The sequence below is a fragment of the Ochotona princeps genome, chromosome 13 (assembly GCF_030435755.1).
Source record: "Ochotona princeps isolate mOchPri1 chromosome 13, mOchPri1.hap1, whole genome shotgun sequence".
Lineage (NCBI taxonomy): Eukaryota > Metazoa > Chordata > Mammalia > Lagomorpha > Ochotonidae > Ochotona > Ochotona princeps.
Window position 1 is genome coordinate 10,540,254 of NC_080844.1, and position 16,325 is coordinate 10,556,578.

Sequence of the window (16,325 nt, forward strand, 5' to 3'; positions counted from 1 at the left end):
TAAGCATATGGGAAGGTGTTTCATACTAGGAATTAGAAAGAAATGTAAATAAAAATCCAAAGACTTGTCACTTTATACCCATTATAATGATTGCTGTGGTTTGAATAGCCCCTTCAACATTCATGCTGGCATGTTAAGTACCAGGGTGGGTGTTGTGGCATTTCATGCTAAGCTGCCACGTGAGACACCAGAATCCCATATGAGCACCCATTTGAGTCCTCATGGCTTCACTTCTGAGATAACTCCCTGTTAATGTGCCTGGTAAAGCAATGGAAGATGTGCTTGGGCCCCTGCACCCATGTGAGAGACCCACATGCAGTTTTTGGTTTTGGCCTGTGCTCAGCTCTGGCAGTTACGGTCATTTGAGGAGTAAACCAGCAGGTGGAAGGCCTATCTGGATCTGTCTCTCCCTCTGTAACTCTGACTTCCAAACAAATAAATAAGGAAAATAGAGAAAGAGCAAGGCTAGGAAGCCTCCGCCCTGCTGAATTAGGGTTAGTCCTCAGCAAGCGGACTGCATCAAGGCCTAACAGAAAGGATCAGTCCTGCCTGCTTCCTCACTTGCCTTCCCCCCCATGTTCCAACCCAGCCAGAAGGCTGTCACCAGTTGCATCCCTTTGACCTTGGACTCCTCAGCCTCAGGAACTGTGAGACGTAAAAGCTCTTTCCTTTACCACAATCCTTTTAGACTCCCCAGTGTGATATGCCGCACAGCAGCGGAAAGCAGGCTGAGGCAAGGGGCTCAGACCCATAGGATGGGCAGCACAGATGTGGAGAAGAATGGGGGCAACTGGAGCTCTGTCATCTACTGCAGTGGAAAACTGATGGTGGCAAACCATTTTCTGATTTGAGAGTGAGACAAAACACTTTCTTCATTGGTTCACTATTTTTAAAAATTAATTTATTTTGATAATCTTTACATAGTTGATTAGGGCACAAAGTGTCAAGGACAACAGGAAAGTGGGTAAGACTATTGTTTCCACATTATTATTATCTTTTTCTGTATCTGGTGTAAGAGAGGGAGATAAAGGAAGAAGCCCCACCCAGCTTCCCACCCTTCCCAGGTCCCCCAACCTGGGGCATGCCCCAAGGGTCCTGCTCAAGTGGTTTTGATAGTTCAACAGTTCTGAATCACTGCCAATATCACCATTCCAAGCACAATGAAATCTCTCCAGAATCCACTGGTTGACATTATTCACCTTAGAATCTCATAGTTTAGTAAGTGTTTTATATAAAAAGGACATAAATATTGAGTCTTATCAGCTGCCTTTTGTGTATCTGTAGAGATGATCATGTACTAACAGATTTCTTGCTATTGGACTATTTTTCATTCTTTACAGTAAACCTCACTTGATCACAATCTGTCTTTTAAGTTTGCTATTCAATCATATAAGTTTTTTATACTTAAACTTCTTAATTATAAATGGCATGTAGTTTTTATTTATGGGAATGAAAATCTTTGCAACTTATTCTAAATAAATGGGAAATCTATTGAAATAAAAAAACATTCAATCTTTGTCAGATTGGAGGACCAATACTGTATATGCTTTGTGAAATGAAATGCTTTGCTGGAGGTGGGCATGGCTGGACAAGCAGTGGCACCGGCGGGCATGAGTGTGGGCTGGGCAGAGGACACTCCTTCTGAAAACTAGAACTAATAAGAAAGAAAACTATACCCCTGGGAAAACAAATTCTCTCCCCCCCCCCCAAGTCCTGATTTCTGAAAAGATGGGGGGACTCATTAGAAGGATTGGAAAATAATGTTGAGGAAATCTGCAGATTGGCGCAAGCCGAAAGAGACAGAGAGTAGGAGCAGGAGACAGAATACTGATTTAATTAGATCTGAAGGTTTGCCAAAGTCCTGGGTTGCCACACGGAAGCCGGTCACTGGCAGATGAGCTGTTAGGAAGATCCACAGTGGGACAAGGGCTTAAGGGGCTCCCCTGCCAGGCTGGGCAGACGGGAATGTGCCCAACGCCATAGCCTCATCACCTGGCTGCTCCAGCCCGCCCTGGCCATCTGACAGTGGAACATGCTGCCAATCCTTCTCTGATCTGCTAACCATTAAGGACACTCCTCCCACAGTCCTGGGGTCTTCTCCCAGCCAGCCCTCTTCCCCGATCAGACCACCAACGACACCATCCAATGATGAGCCAGGCTCCAGCCCTTCTTTGGGAAGGTGCCAGTAGCTAATTTGTGTGGCCCAACCCCCAGCCAGCACCCCTTTTGCTTATTATTACCTCTTATGCCTATCAGGAAAAAGTTTGCCAAAAAAAAAAAAAAGAAAGAAAGAAAAGAAAAGAAACTCTGTTTAAGGAGTAGGACCCGCCAATCCTTAGGAATGGAAGGAAATACTTTCTTTCTGTCCAGGAGAAGGGAAGAGGCAGCTTGCAAAGACAATCCTGCAGGGTTGTTTTTATACCTAAGTGTAAAGCACAGAACCACACTTGGCCCTTGAAACAAATGAAGCAGGTGCACATGTCCCAACAGAGGAAACAACCAGGGTTTGTCTTGAGGGGAGGAAGAAAAGCTGTGAAAGAGTCTCTGATACTGACCATCTGGCTCAGAATCCTGACTGGGAACATGCCATTTATCTTGTGAGACTTGGCCGTGTTACTTTATGTCTCTGGCCTCCAGTTTTCACACATCTGTAAAAGAGAATTCAGTGGGGCTGTTGTAAGTATTAGACATGTCATGATACAGACCTTTAGGCTCAGGGATAACCCTGTCTACACTCCTCATCTCTTCCTCCCAGCCCCACACATGGATTTTTATGTATATAAATGCTTAGAACAATGCCAGGCACATAGACAAGGGAGATCCCACCAGATACTATTTTTTTTTAAAGATTTATTCATTTTATTACAGCCAGATATACACAGAGGAGGAGAGACAGAGAAGAAGATCTTCCGTCCGATGATTCACTCCCCAAGTGAGCCGCAACGGGCCAATGTGCGCCGATCCGAAGCCGGGAACCTGGAACCTCCTCTGGGTCTCCCACGCGGGTGCAGTGTCCCCAATGCATTGGGCCATCCTCAACTGCTTTCCCAGGCCACAAGCAGGGAGCTGGCTGGGAAGTGGAGCTGCCAGGATTAGAACCGGCGCCCATATGGGATCCCAGGGCTTTCAAGGCGAGGACTTTAGCCGCTAGGCCACACCGCCGGGCCCCCACCAGATACTTGTTTAAAATCCCACATTCCTGGTTCCCTGGGAGGATAACATAGCAAAGCATCACCAACTGGAGCTACGTAAGTTGAAGCAACAGTCATTTTTGTGCAGGTTCTAGAAGCCAGAAGTTAAAGACCAGATATCCACAGGGTTAGTTTCCTCTGGGACATCTTCAACTGTGAATGTCATGTTCAATGCCTGCCTTCACACTGCCTTCTCTGTGTGTGTCTGGGTCCTAGTGCCCTCTTCTCATAAGGACATCATTCAGGTTGGATCAGGGCCCACCCTAATGACCTCATTTTAACCTTTTTACTTTTTCAAAGTCATTATATCCAGATATAATCCCACCCTGAGGCACTACACGTTAGACTTTCTTTTTATTTATTTATTTATTTTTTTAAATTAATTTTATTATAGCCGGATATACACAGAGGAGGAGAGACAGAGAGGAAGATCTTCCGTCCGATGTTTCACTCCCCAAGTGAGCCGCAATGGGCCGATGTGCGCCGATCCGCGCCGATCCGAAGCCGGAAACCGGGAACCTCTTCCAGGTCTCCCACGCGGGTGCAGTGTCCCCAAGATTGGGCCGTCCTCAACTGCTTTCCCAGGCCACAAGCAGAGAGCTGGCTGGGAAGTGGAGCTGCCGGGATCAGAACCGGCACCCATATGGGATCCCGGGGCTTTCAAGGCGAGGACTTTAGCCGCTAGGCCACGCCGCCGGGCCCCACGTTAGACTTTCAATACACATATTAAGGGTCAAGTTCAACCCAGACACTGTTCTGAGGTTCAGACTTTAAGTACTCATCTCGGAGTTGTCTCATTTTAGCAAGAGTCCTGACGAGTTGGCTTTGCTGGAATCTCCCATTCTCTGTACTTGATCACCCTCAATGGTCATTCAGGTTCTTCTGCCTCCACTCACCACCTCCGCCCCAGGTGATGTCTGGGCAGCCTTGCCTGTGTTCTGCAAGACAGAATTCTATGGGTTAGGCCTGGCCAGACTCCTCATTAGCTCAAATATTTCTTCTTGATTTTCTGGGCATTGGCCCAAGCCCTGGTGCTCGGCTTTAAATCCCCTGGTGTCCTCGATGCCTTTAGATAATGATGGTCCTGAGTGAAGCCTTGGCACAAGTTTTTCTTTAATACCCTCATTTTTAAAAAGACTTATTTATTTTTATTGGGAAAGCAGATATACAGAGAGAAGGAGATACAAAGAAAAAGATCTTCTATCTGCTGGTTTGCTCCCAAAGTGGCTGCAATAGCCAGAGCTGAGCTGATCTGAATCCAGGAGCCAGGAACTTCTTCCTGCTCTCCCATGTGGGTGCAGGGTCCCAAGGCTTTGGGCTGTCCTCAACTGCTTTCCCAGGCCACAAGCAAGGAGCTGGAAGGGAGAGATGCAGCTAGGATTAGAACCAGAGCCCAGATGGTATCCTGGCGTGTACAAGGCAAAGACCTTAGCCACTAGGCCACTGCACCAGGCCCAACATCCTCAGTTTCAAAACAGATTTCTTTAGTTTCAAAGGCAGAGTGACCAAGAGAAATACGCCAAACAAGCAAGAAAGACAGCTCTCCAACCTGTTGGTTCATTCTGGAGAACTCCCTGAATGGCTACACCTTTGGAGCAGGGTAAATCCAAGAGGCAAGAGTTGCATCTGAGTTTCTCTAGTGAGTGGCAAGAACCCAAGTAGTTGGTAATATACCTGCCTTCCCAGGTATATTAGCAGGAAGCTGAACTGGAATCAGAGTAGCTGGGACTCAAACTATACATTTGGATATAGGATGTGGGTGCCCCAAGTAGTCGTTTAACCCACTGGGTGATAATGTTCACCCTTCCCACCCTCAACCTTAAGATCTAAGTCAGCATCTGGTTTCAAAGCAGGAGATGGAGAAAAGAAAGGAGGAGAGACAAAGAGGTTTCTACCAAGTGGCCACAGGTCACTTCCTCTTATGTTTCCTCCATCAAACTTAAGTTCATGGCTACCCTTCATTGTAGGGGGGCTGGCAGAGCATTCTTTCTTCCCTGCAGCAGTGTATCCACATACAAAGACGACCAATGGTAGAGAAAGGCAGGGAGGCCAGTGTTGTGGCATAATAGGTTGAGGCTGCTGCCCATGATGCCTGCATCCCATATGGCTGCCCATTCATGTCCCAGCTGTTCCATTTCCGATCCAGTTCCCTACCAGTGGCCTAGGAAAAACCGTGGAACATGGCCCAAATGTTTGGGCCTCTGCCATCCACAGAAGGAGACCGGAATGAAGCTCCTGGTCCCTGGCTTTGATCTGGCTCTGTTCCGGCCATTGTGGCCATCTGGGTAATGAATCAGTGGGTGGAAGATCTTTCTCTTTTTGTCTTTGCAGTTCTTTCAAATAAATAAACATGTCTCTTTTTTTTTAAGAATAGGCTTCAAAAAGTTGGATTAAAAAGCATTTTTGCGAAAAATGTTGAAATCCCACACATATAAGGGATCTTCAAAAGGTTCATATGCATATGATAAAAAAAGTATGTATGCATTTGCATTTTTTGCACCCCAAAAATGTATCTTTTTCTGAAAGTTTTTCTTCCTGAAGTAGCCCCACCTTTTCAAGACAGCATTTGCCCCGGAATGGTGTCTGATTCCTTCTCCTTTCCCCTTCCTCCTTTGCGTTCTGAAGCAGGTCTCCCACGAGGGCAAGGGCCCATGCAGTTAGGCCATCCTCTGCTGGGGACCCAGATTGAAAGTGGAGCAGCCTGGATTCAAACAGGTACCCATACGGGATATCAGTTCCACGGGTGCCAGTTCCCTGTATGTTTTTTAAATAAAATAAAAATAAATAAATACAAATTAGGGAAGGAAGACTAGAGAAGAAAAGTTTCAAATAGGACCGAGGTCAGGAAGGATGACTTCATTCTCTCACAGTGAGGTTTTGGTTCTGTGGGGAGCATGACCTGTCATGTAGCAGCCATTCAGAACAGTGACGAGTGAGCCTGCAGATAGAAGTAACAACATCACTCACTGCTGGAGGGCCCATGCGTGAGCTCATATTCCTGATCACCAGGTGAGGAAAATAGAGTAGCTGGGCCCTCAGAAGGATGTTAAGTGTCCCTTGGATAAAGTGACCCCCTGTCCATCTAAAAGAAGCATGCGACTGAAGCCAGAAAAGACTGCTGACTTGCCAATGCCTGGTTCTCCTCGTGTAAATGCCATTTGTCAGATATGACTGGGAAGGTTTTGAGAATCTGGGCTCCTTGCCAGAGGTCAGCACGTCATCAGAGATCCACAGACTCCTTTCCAGAAAGAGCCACGTCCCTTGCCAGCTGTTCCCAGGATGGCCCAGAATGTCCATCTGAGAGTTAAAGCTGGGGCCCGGTGCAATGACTCAATTGGTTAATCCTCGCCTTGCAAATGCTGAGATCTCATAAGGTGCTGATTCTTGTCCCAGCTGCTCCACTTCCCACCCAGGTCCCCGATTATGGCCTGGGAAAGCACCCAAAGATGGCCCTGCATCTGAATGAGAGACCCAGAAGAAGCTCCTGACTCCTGGCTTCATATCAGCTCACCTCTGGCTGTTGCGGCCATTTGGGGAGTGAGCTGTGTGCTGATGTCAAGGGGAGAAAGCATGATGGAACAGTACATGTAAATTGCTAAACATTGTATAGAGGGAAAGGCCAGCATCCCACTTGAGTGCCAGTTCCAGACCTGGTAGTTCAGCTTCTGATCCAGCTCCCTGCTGATGCACGTGGCAAAGCAGTGGATAATGACAGAAAGTGTTTGAGCCCCTAACACCCATGTGGGAAACCAGGTTGGAGTTACTGGCTCTTGACCTCAGCCTGGCCTAACCACAGCCATTGCAGATATTTGGGGAGCGGAACAACAGATAGAAGATATCTCTTGTGGCCGATGTCATGGTGTAGTAGGCTAAGCTTCTACCTGTAATACCAGGATCTTATCTGGGTACTAATTTATGTGCTGGCTGTCCCACTTCTGATCCAGCCCCATGCTTATGGCCTGGGAAAGCAGCGGAGGTTGAATCAAGTCCTTGGGCCCCTGCACCCATGTGGGAGACCCAAAGGAGGCTCTTGGCTCCTGGCTTCAGATTGGCTCAGCTGTAGCCAGTGTGACCATTTGAGATGTGATCAATGTGTTCATGGCCTTGATAGTGTTAATAGTTTCATGTATACATACTTATCCCTGAACTTGCTAAACTGCATACAACAACTTTCTTCATGTCGATCATACTCCAATCAATAAAGCATTGTTATTTTAAAGAATCCTGTTGAGTCCCCTTGAATAAAATCTTCCTTGCCATCTGGAACAGGTGCCACAAATAAAATTTCTTTAACACCTCCTAGCAGATCGTTATGCCAGCTCAAATGTGCATGGAGATGTTTGGGGACTCTGGGACTGATTCAGAAACTGAAGGAGCAGTAATGTAGAAATTGCTTGACTTCTTTTCTTTTTTTTTTCCTTTTTTTTTTTTTTTTTTTTTTTTAAACTGGCTTGACTTCTTAATTGCAAACTGACCTGACGAGAAGGGACCAGGAGAACTTGGAATTAGCAGCCATGATCTGATCAATTCCACCATCCAGTCTCACTTATGTCGCCCTTCCTTCAAGGAAGATAAGCACTTGAGCTAGCCCCATTTGCACAGGAAGGCAAGGTTACGATGAGAGGGGTGCAGGGGCCAGCATCATGGTGCAGCACCAGCATGCCCTGTGTTGACTGCTCCACTTCTGCTCCAGCTCCCTGCGTATGGCCTGAGAAAAGCAGAGGAGGATGACCTAAATCCTTGGGCCCCTGCACCTATGTAGGAGACTTGGAAGAAGCTCCTGTCTCCTGGCTTTGGTTTGATCCAGTCCTGACCATTGCCACCATTTGGGGAGTGAAACAGCGGATGGAAGCGCTTTGTCTCTCATTCCCCTAGCTTTCTGTGTAACTCATTAAATAAAAAAATAAATGAAAAACATGACATTAGGGACCAGAATATGCCACCCCAAATACACTTCTTTGGCATAAGGATTGTCTTGGTAAACAGCAGGCATGGGAGAAACTCTAGGACTGAGCATAAGCCACTGTTTTAAACAGAAAAATTACATTTATAAGAGAATTCCTCCTCTTGTGCCAGGGGGAGAAAGGGAGTGCCAAGCCACAGGAGTCTCTAGGCAGAACTCTAGTTTGGGCTCCATAACCACACCTTTCCTGGACACCTGCCCATACCCTGATGCCTTAGTTTTATCTGAAGATAGCATCCAAACCCAGGTTCTAACCGACCTTGGAGTTCCAGATTCCAGAATTTCCCCAATGCCCACCTGAGTTACATGTGTTGATACATTTCTGTTGGCCAATCTGTCTTTTGTCAAAGGACCCAGAGAAAATACTAGAAGGAGGGAAGAAAGATTCTGTGTCCTCACAAAAAAGTAATAAGATGATTGAATCTGAAGAAAAATAGAATAAATGAAAAACCAAATAAAGAGGCAGATGCAAATAGACAAATGTCTGGCAGATAGCATGGAGAAGGAAGATAACATGATTACTCCCTGTATCAGGGACAGTGTTTTGAAAATATGAGAGCACATGTTAATAATGTTCCCTAAAATGGTGTTCCCAGAAGCCACGCCAATTATTGTGGTCCCAGGAAAGCAGCCAAATGTTCCCCACAGGAAGACAAAGACATTAATGATGGGAAAACAACTTCCAGGCAAGACAGGAAATGAAATGAAGTCTTTTGTGTCTGGGAAGAAATGTGAGAGAGACACCCAGAATGTCAGAGTCCTTGAGTAGGTCCACTCTGCCTCTGAGGTTGCATGTGAAGAGGGAGGAAGCCAGGACTGACCACTTACCCCATCTGGGGCAGAAGTCTAGCGTGAAGGGGCCCTATGGTCCTCTCCTCATGTGTGACTTCAGAAGAACATTTCTCATGGGAGCACCCGCATCCAGAGAGGAGGATGGTAAGGCCATGGGGGATGTCCCCCGATGGAGGGCTGCTTTCTCTTTGGAACACAAGGAACCCAGAACGTGGCTACAGCTCCAGGTGATGGGTGAGGGTGTCCAACTCGGCTGAGAACTGGTGAGCCAGCCCTGATCCCCGCTGGTTGGAGCTGCTGACCGAAAGCAAAGCAGTGGAGGAGATGGAGGTGATACTCCTGGTATGGCTGTGGGTTTGGGTTCTCCCTGGGAGCTTGACAGAAGTGCAAACTCACACCTTCACTCCAGCATCTTTGCGTAGGGTGCCTGGGAAACTGTCAGATAAGCCCTTCAAAGGTGAAGAGTATGCTGAGGTTTGGAAAGCACCGATGTAAGCAGCCTAGGCGGGAGGTGATGGAGCAGGCATCTACACGCAGCAACTACAGCAGTCAGCCCTGTAGCTTCCAGCAGGCCTAAGGGGCTTGCTTGCCACACTCCATGGCCGGCTGCAGCAGGGCACACAGCCGAAGGTCCCTAGCCTGCCCTGCCCACCCCCCACCATTAGGCAGAGAGTGGCTTGAGAAGCAAAGGACTGATGACTGATGGAATATTTAGCTTTATGGAGAGCTGTGACCTGGAACACAGAGCTGCACTTGTAAATGAGGAGTCGTCTCTCTTCACTGTCCATCAACAGAGCAGGCAGCTTGTCACTCTCACAGGGAAATGTGAAAGCTGTACTCCTTCGTACTGCCAAAATGTGCCTACTTTTTATCCCAATACACACACACACACACACACACACACACACACACGCACAATCTGGGAGAACAAATGCTATTATTGAAAAATGGGCCCCTAGAAAGAATGATGTAAACATAAAAAGAAATACCAGGCAGCTACTAAAAATTATCCTTGATTATTTCTCTGGCAAATATCTAAGACTCATTCGTTGTTGAGAAAATTATAAAATGCAGTTGTGTGAATGTTTGTGGGTGTTAATATACACACACAGGAAAGAAACACAGTCTGCATATATATATATTTGTAAAACAGGAGTACTTCAAAAACTTCATGGGAAATGAACTTAAAAGATGAATTCATTTTTTTTTAAAGATTTATTTATTTTATTACAAAGTCAGATATACACAGAGGAGGAGAGACAGAGAGGAAGATCTTCCATCCGATGATTCACTCCCCAAGTGAGCCGCAACGGCCGGTGCTATGCCAATCCGAAGCCGGGAACCAGGAACCTCCTCCGGGTCTCCCACGCGGGTGCAGGGTCCTAAAGGTTTGGGCCGTCCTCTCCTGCTTTCCCAGGCCACAAGGATGGGAAGTGGAGCTGCCGGGATTAGAACCGGCGCCCATATGGGATCCCGGGGCTTTCAAGGTGAGGACTTTAGCCGCAAGGCCACACCACCGGGCCCAAGATGAATTCATTTTGTTGCAAAAATTTAAGAATCCATATATAGGTCTTTCATAGCATGCATTTTCCATGAGCTTGCTGAAGATGTCATATATTTGTACGTATTATCTATACTACACATATGGAAAAAGAATTTTAAATATGTACACTGAATATTATAGTTATCTTTGGAGAGTAATACACAGATTACAAACAACTTCTGTTTGCTTTTTCTTGCCCTATTTTTCTTTAATGAGTATGAATGATGTAGGGACCATCGTGGTGGCAGAACATGAATCCTCTCCTGCAAGTGCCAGCATCCCGTATGGGTGCTTGTTGGTGTCCTGGCTTCCCAACTTCCAATGTAGCTCCCCACTTATAACCTAAAAAGCAACAGAGACTGGCTCAAGACCTCGGATCCCTGCATTCACATGGAAGACCTGGAAGAAGCTCCTGGATCCTGGCTGCTGGTTTTGGATTGGCCCAGCTCCACTCAATGGCAGCTCTTTTAGGAGTAAACCAGTGTGTGGAAGACATTTTCTCTTTAGCTTTCCTCTCTCTGTGAGTCTTTCAAATTAAAAATAAATAGATCTTAAAAATATGAATTGCAGGGCCCGGCAGCGTGGCCTAGCGGCTAAAGTCCTCGCCTTGAACGCCCCAGGATCCCATATGGGCGCCGGTTCTAATCCTGGCAGCTCCACTTCCCATCCAGCTCCCTGCTTGTGGCCTGGGAAAGCAGGAGAGGACGGCCCAAACCTTTGGGACCCTGCACCCGCGTGGGAGACCCGGAAGAGGTTCCTGGTCTCGGCATCGGATTGGCGCGTACCGGCCCGTTGCAGCTCACTTGGGGAGTGAAACATCGGATGAAAGATCTTCCTCTCTGTCTCTCCTCCTCTCTGTATATCCGGCTTTCCAGTAATAATAAAATCTTTAAAAAATATATATATATATATGAATTGCATAGTTAATTTCACCTAAAACTACAAGGACATTAGGAAAAATCTATATTTAAGGTGAAGATGGCTGAATAAAAAAAAGGCAGTTATAGCTACATTTTTTTGAATACCTATTAAGTGGCAGGTCCTGTTTTGAGGATTTCACACATATTTGTTTATTTAAAACCTCACATCTGCCCTGTGCAGTAGATGAGAATGCAAGCTCCAAGTATCCCAAGGTTACATCACTGAAAAATGGCAGGGCTCGGCTTCTAGCTAAAGCTGGGGTTGAGGCACTCGTAAGTCATTCATGTTCAAGGTTTAGAATTGCCTTAAACATGGCATAATCACACAGAGAGATTAGATGTAGTTAGCTTGGATTTTCAGATGCACACTGCATCTTAGAAAGCCCATAGAGAGGCAGCCAGGAGGACTGAGTGCTTGGAGTCTGGCCATCCATGTGGGAGAGCTGGATTGGGTCTGGCCCAGCTCTAGCTGTTTTGAGTATTTGAGGAAGAGATCGGCAGATGAAAGCTATCTGTATGTCTGTGTTCCTCTGTCTCTTTGCCTTTTTTAAATCTTTTTTTAATTATTATTATTACTTTGAAATGTAGAGTTAGAGAGATAAAGAAACAGAGCTATCTTCTCTCTGGCTTCACTCCCCAAATGACCACAATGGCTGAAGCTGGGCTAGGCTAAAGGTGGGAAGCAGGAGCTTTCAGGTCTTCTGCATACTGCAGGGGCCCAAGGACTTGGACTATCCTCCACTGCTTTCCCAGGGCGTTAACAGGGAGCTGGATTGGAAGTGGAGCAGCTGGAACACGAACTGGTATGCAACCACGGGTAGCAGCTTAACTTGCTATGCTACCGTGCTGCTGCCCACTCCATCTCTTTGCCCTTTAAATAAATAAAATTTTAATGCCCACAAGAAGATGTTAAATGAAAAAGGTCTCCTCCCCGCCCCCCCCCCCAGCTCTGTGGGGTGGGGTGGGGCAGGGAGGGGTTAAGTATCAGCTGGGCCTGTCTGAGTCAGGAATAATTTCCAGTTACTAATGGAAAAGGGTTCCACCCAGGGGTTCTCGGCAGCAGTAGCTGTTCTCTGAATGTGAATTGCTGGATGACTGGTCACGTCCAGGTCACCTGGGCCCTGGCAGCTGCTTCTCCACAGGAAGGCACATTTCCATTCTGCAAATGGCCAGGACAGTGTTTGTTTGTTTGTTTGTTTGTTTTTTTCACTAGATGTAGTGAAAGTTCTATAGAAGCACTGAAATGATACACGAGTCAACCTTGCTGAAGATTAAAAAAAAAAAACCTATTCTTTACCAAGTGATCACTTACAACTGCAATTTATTCATTTTAGACATTATCTCTTTACCTCCTGCTGTGATTGAGATGTGATTTGTCCTACCAAAATTCATGCTGAAATGAAGTTGCCAATGTCCTGCTATGGAGAGGTGGTGGGACCTTCCAACAGTGATGGAAGGGAGTGCATTCATACTCTGAAGCCTGATTTAACTGCCACCAGAGCGGTTGCTACAAAGTAAGGCTCGCTTGTACTGTGTCTAAACTTGCTGACTTGCCCTGCCCTCTCCAACTCCGGGCAAGGATGACACTGAGACACCTGTTACTGATCATGATTTAGCTCCCTGGCATCACCTCCCTTCCTGCTCCTAATGAGCTCTGTTACTATTGTTGGCGATGTCAATAAAGGAAGGCTACCTGATTCTGTCCACATCAACAGTGTTCTTTGTAGAGTGAGGAGTTGTGGTTTGACTCATTTCCTTCTTTGTATAGTTTTGTGTCTTTGAGCCCTAACATTCTTTCCTTTCTTCCTTGACACAATCACTACACAAGCAGGGTCCCCCTGGTTAACTTCTCTTTCTGAGAGACAGAGCCACTTCCCAGCGGCATTTCTCTGGGCCCTCTGATCTGAGCCTGCTGCCTCAGTCCAATTCTCCAGCGATAATCAGGGATAATCAGGGTAATTGAGGGAGAAGACTGGCCCTGTAGAAGGTGCTCATTAGCATTCTCCTTGGACTCCAAAGGGACTGCTTTACTATGAGTTCCCAGCGATGGGTGCCCAGGGATGTGGATCATAACCAGACTTTTTTGGCTTCCTACTTATACCTACCCTCCATGGTGATGTCTCTTAAACCTGCATCTACCTTTTCAGCAACGCAGCCCCTAACTGACAAACAGGATCCCACCCCACCCCTCCCAAACCTGAATTTTTTTTATCCAAAGCAGAATGAGCTTGAACAGGGTGGTAGGGGAAACAATCAGCCACTTGGTGTTGAGGTCCCTGGGTTAAGCAACAATGATTTAAGCCACATGCTACGTCAGCATCCCATATGAATACCGGTGGATTCTTGGCTGCTTCGCCTCCTATCCAGCTCCCTGATAATGCACCTGGCAAGGCACAGAATATGACCCAAGTATTTGAACCCATGAACCCATGAAAAGAACTTAGACGGAATTCCTTGCTCTTGAATTCAGCCTGGCCGAGCCCTGCTGTACTAGCTATTTGAGGAAGATTCTGTTTCTCTCTGTGACTCTACCATTTCAATAAATAAGTAAACCTTAACAAAAATCATAGAGGGACTTTGGTGCTCAGATGCCAGCGTCCAGTGTACTGGATCAGCTGTCCTTCACAGCAGCCCCACCAGGGAGAGCCCTGGGCTCTTCCTTAAATTCTTCACCAGTTCCGTCAAGGTCAGCACCCACAGGAGCTGAGAACCCATGTTAGCATCACTGGCCAGGTCAGTGTCCCAGCCTGCAAGGGGAATGCACTCTTTCCGGAACAGCCCCTGCTCCACAGCGCGCCTCCCTTTTCTCCCAGGAGCCAGTGCTCTGCGTTGTGACGCCATGTCCAGTGTGGTTATTTCCTGCCCTTCTTTGGGACTGGCCTGGGAAATAAAGGAGCCCCATTATGCATCCAGGAGGACTCCCAGGGTTACCCCCAAGAGGGGCTGCAAAAAGGCTCTTCTGAAAAGGCTCTCATTTCATTCTCCGCCAACAGTCTTTGTATCCCCAAGTCTTTCTGAAAGGAAGAGATTATGAACGATTCTTCCCATTACAAGAAAGTGTGTGTGCGCGCAATTCCAATTTTATGTACATTGGAGAAAAGAAAGGCTGGAGAAGAATTGGCTAAGTTAGCTGTTGCTGTCTCTGGATATGGGTAGAGGAGAGATCGCTTTTGTTTTGCAGACTTTTTTGCATTTTCTTATTTTTCAGAATATGTTATTTGGCAAATGTTTAAAAACATGTAACATGTAGGGTAAAAAAAGTGCAGCTTGGGCTTGAACTGGACTCAGGCCTATTTGGACTCATCTGCCTGGGGTCAGGGAGATGTCTTCTTTGCAAAGCTAGATCTGACACTTGCAGCCCCAGGACCTACAGCAGCAGGTGCTCAGAAACATGTTTCTAAAGCCCATCAGAGCATGCCTGGGGGAGGAGAGGAGGAATTCCTGCATGCCGATCCTGTTCTAACCAGGAACTTGGTCATCAGGGACCAGACGTCTCAGTTTGGTCAAGCAGCCCAGCCATCCATGTCCAAGTTCCAGGAGAACAGGCTGCTGTGAGTAAAAGCAACAAGAGCTGTCATTCTCACAGCAAACTGCTTAAGAACAGCACCAGGAAAAGGCATGACAGAAGGTGGGAGAAGCAGATTCACTCACCCGTGTCTGTGCGGACCACCCACCACCTTTGGCAAGGCGGATTTTGCAGAAAAACAGAGACAAAGCTTGTCCCTGGGAGGTCAGGTCTGCGTAAGGCAGCAGGAGTGCCCAGCAATCTGAACTTGGTTCTGACCATGCTGGGCTGCTGTGATTAAAATTCACTTGGACACAGATACTCTCTTAAGATTTCCTGTTTGTACGGAGATTGGGCTCAGTTTCTATCTCTGTATCCCCTAGCTTGTCAAAGCTCATTTTTCAGAGACCGGAGGCAGGAACACAACAGAAACTGTGGTCATCCTGGAGACCTGGGGCCATTGCCAGTCATTCCACATTCTCACTTCCAATTAGCATTGCAAAGTGTGCAGTTGGCATTATTAGCATTTTTGCCAAACCTCAGCTTTTCCAGACCTCAGATGGTCCCCCTCTTTCCTATTTCAGGTTATTTTTTTTTCTATTTTTTAGAATATGTATTTTTACTGGGAAAGCAGGTCAGATTTATGAAGAGGAGGATATACAGAAGGAAAAATCTTCCATCCTCTGATTCACTTGCTAAGTGACCACAATGGCCAGAACTGAACCAATCTGAAGCCAGGAGCCAGGGGCTACTTCCATGTAGGAGGACATTGTGACCTTAGAAGGTCAGTGAGCACAGGATTACAATTGATTGGATAATATTTGTATGATAACAACCGAATGGATACCTTTTGTATAACTGATTGGATATCGTTTGTATGAGAACAGTTCAGTGAATAGCATGTGATGAGAACACTTGGTAGAATATATAAAACAAAAGGAGTTCCAAACGAAAGTATAAAAACTGTTGATGGGTTTTGTTGATAAGCTCAATACCTCCTCCCTTATCCCATATAACCCTCAGTGTATAAAGTTGGATGCCACTAATAAACTTCATCTTTTGACCATCAGTCAGAATCCACACGTGTCATTATTGGCTCCATGCACCAAGTCCATCACTGTGGGACAGCGACATTTCCAGGTCTGCCATGTGGTTGTAGGTGCCCAAGGACTCAGGCCATGCTCTGCTGCGTTGCCAGGCCATAATCAGGAGCTGTATGGGAAATGGAACATCCAGGGCATGAGCTGGCACCCATATGGAATCCCGGAGCATGCAAAGTGAGAATTTAGCCATTGCACTGGACCCCATTTCCTTTTTTTCCTTTCTTGGTGATGCACTTGAGTGAAAAGATCCAGACCATCGCTGCTCAGTAGGCATATGGAGGGAGGCCGGTGTTGTCTGTCCAGGGATT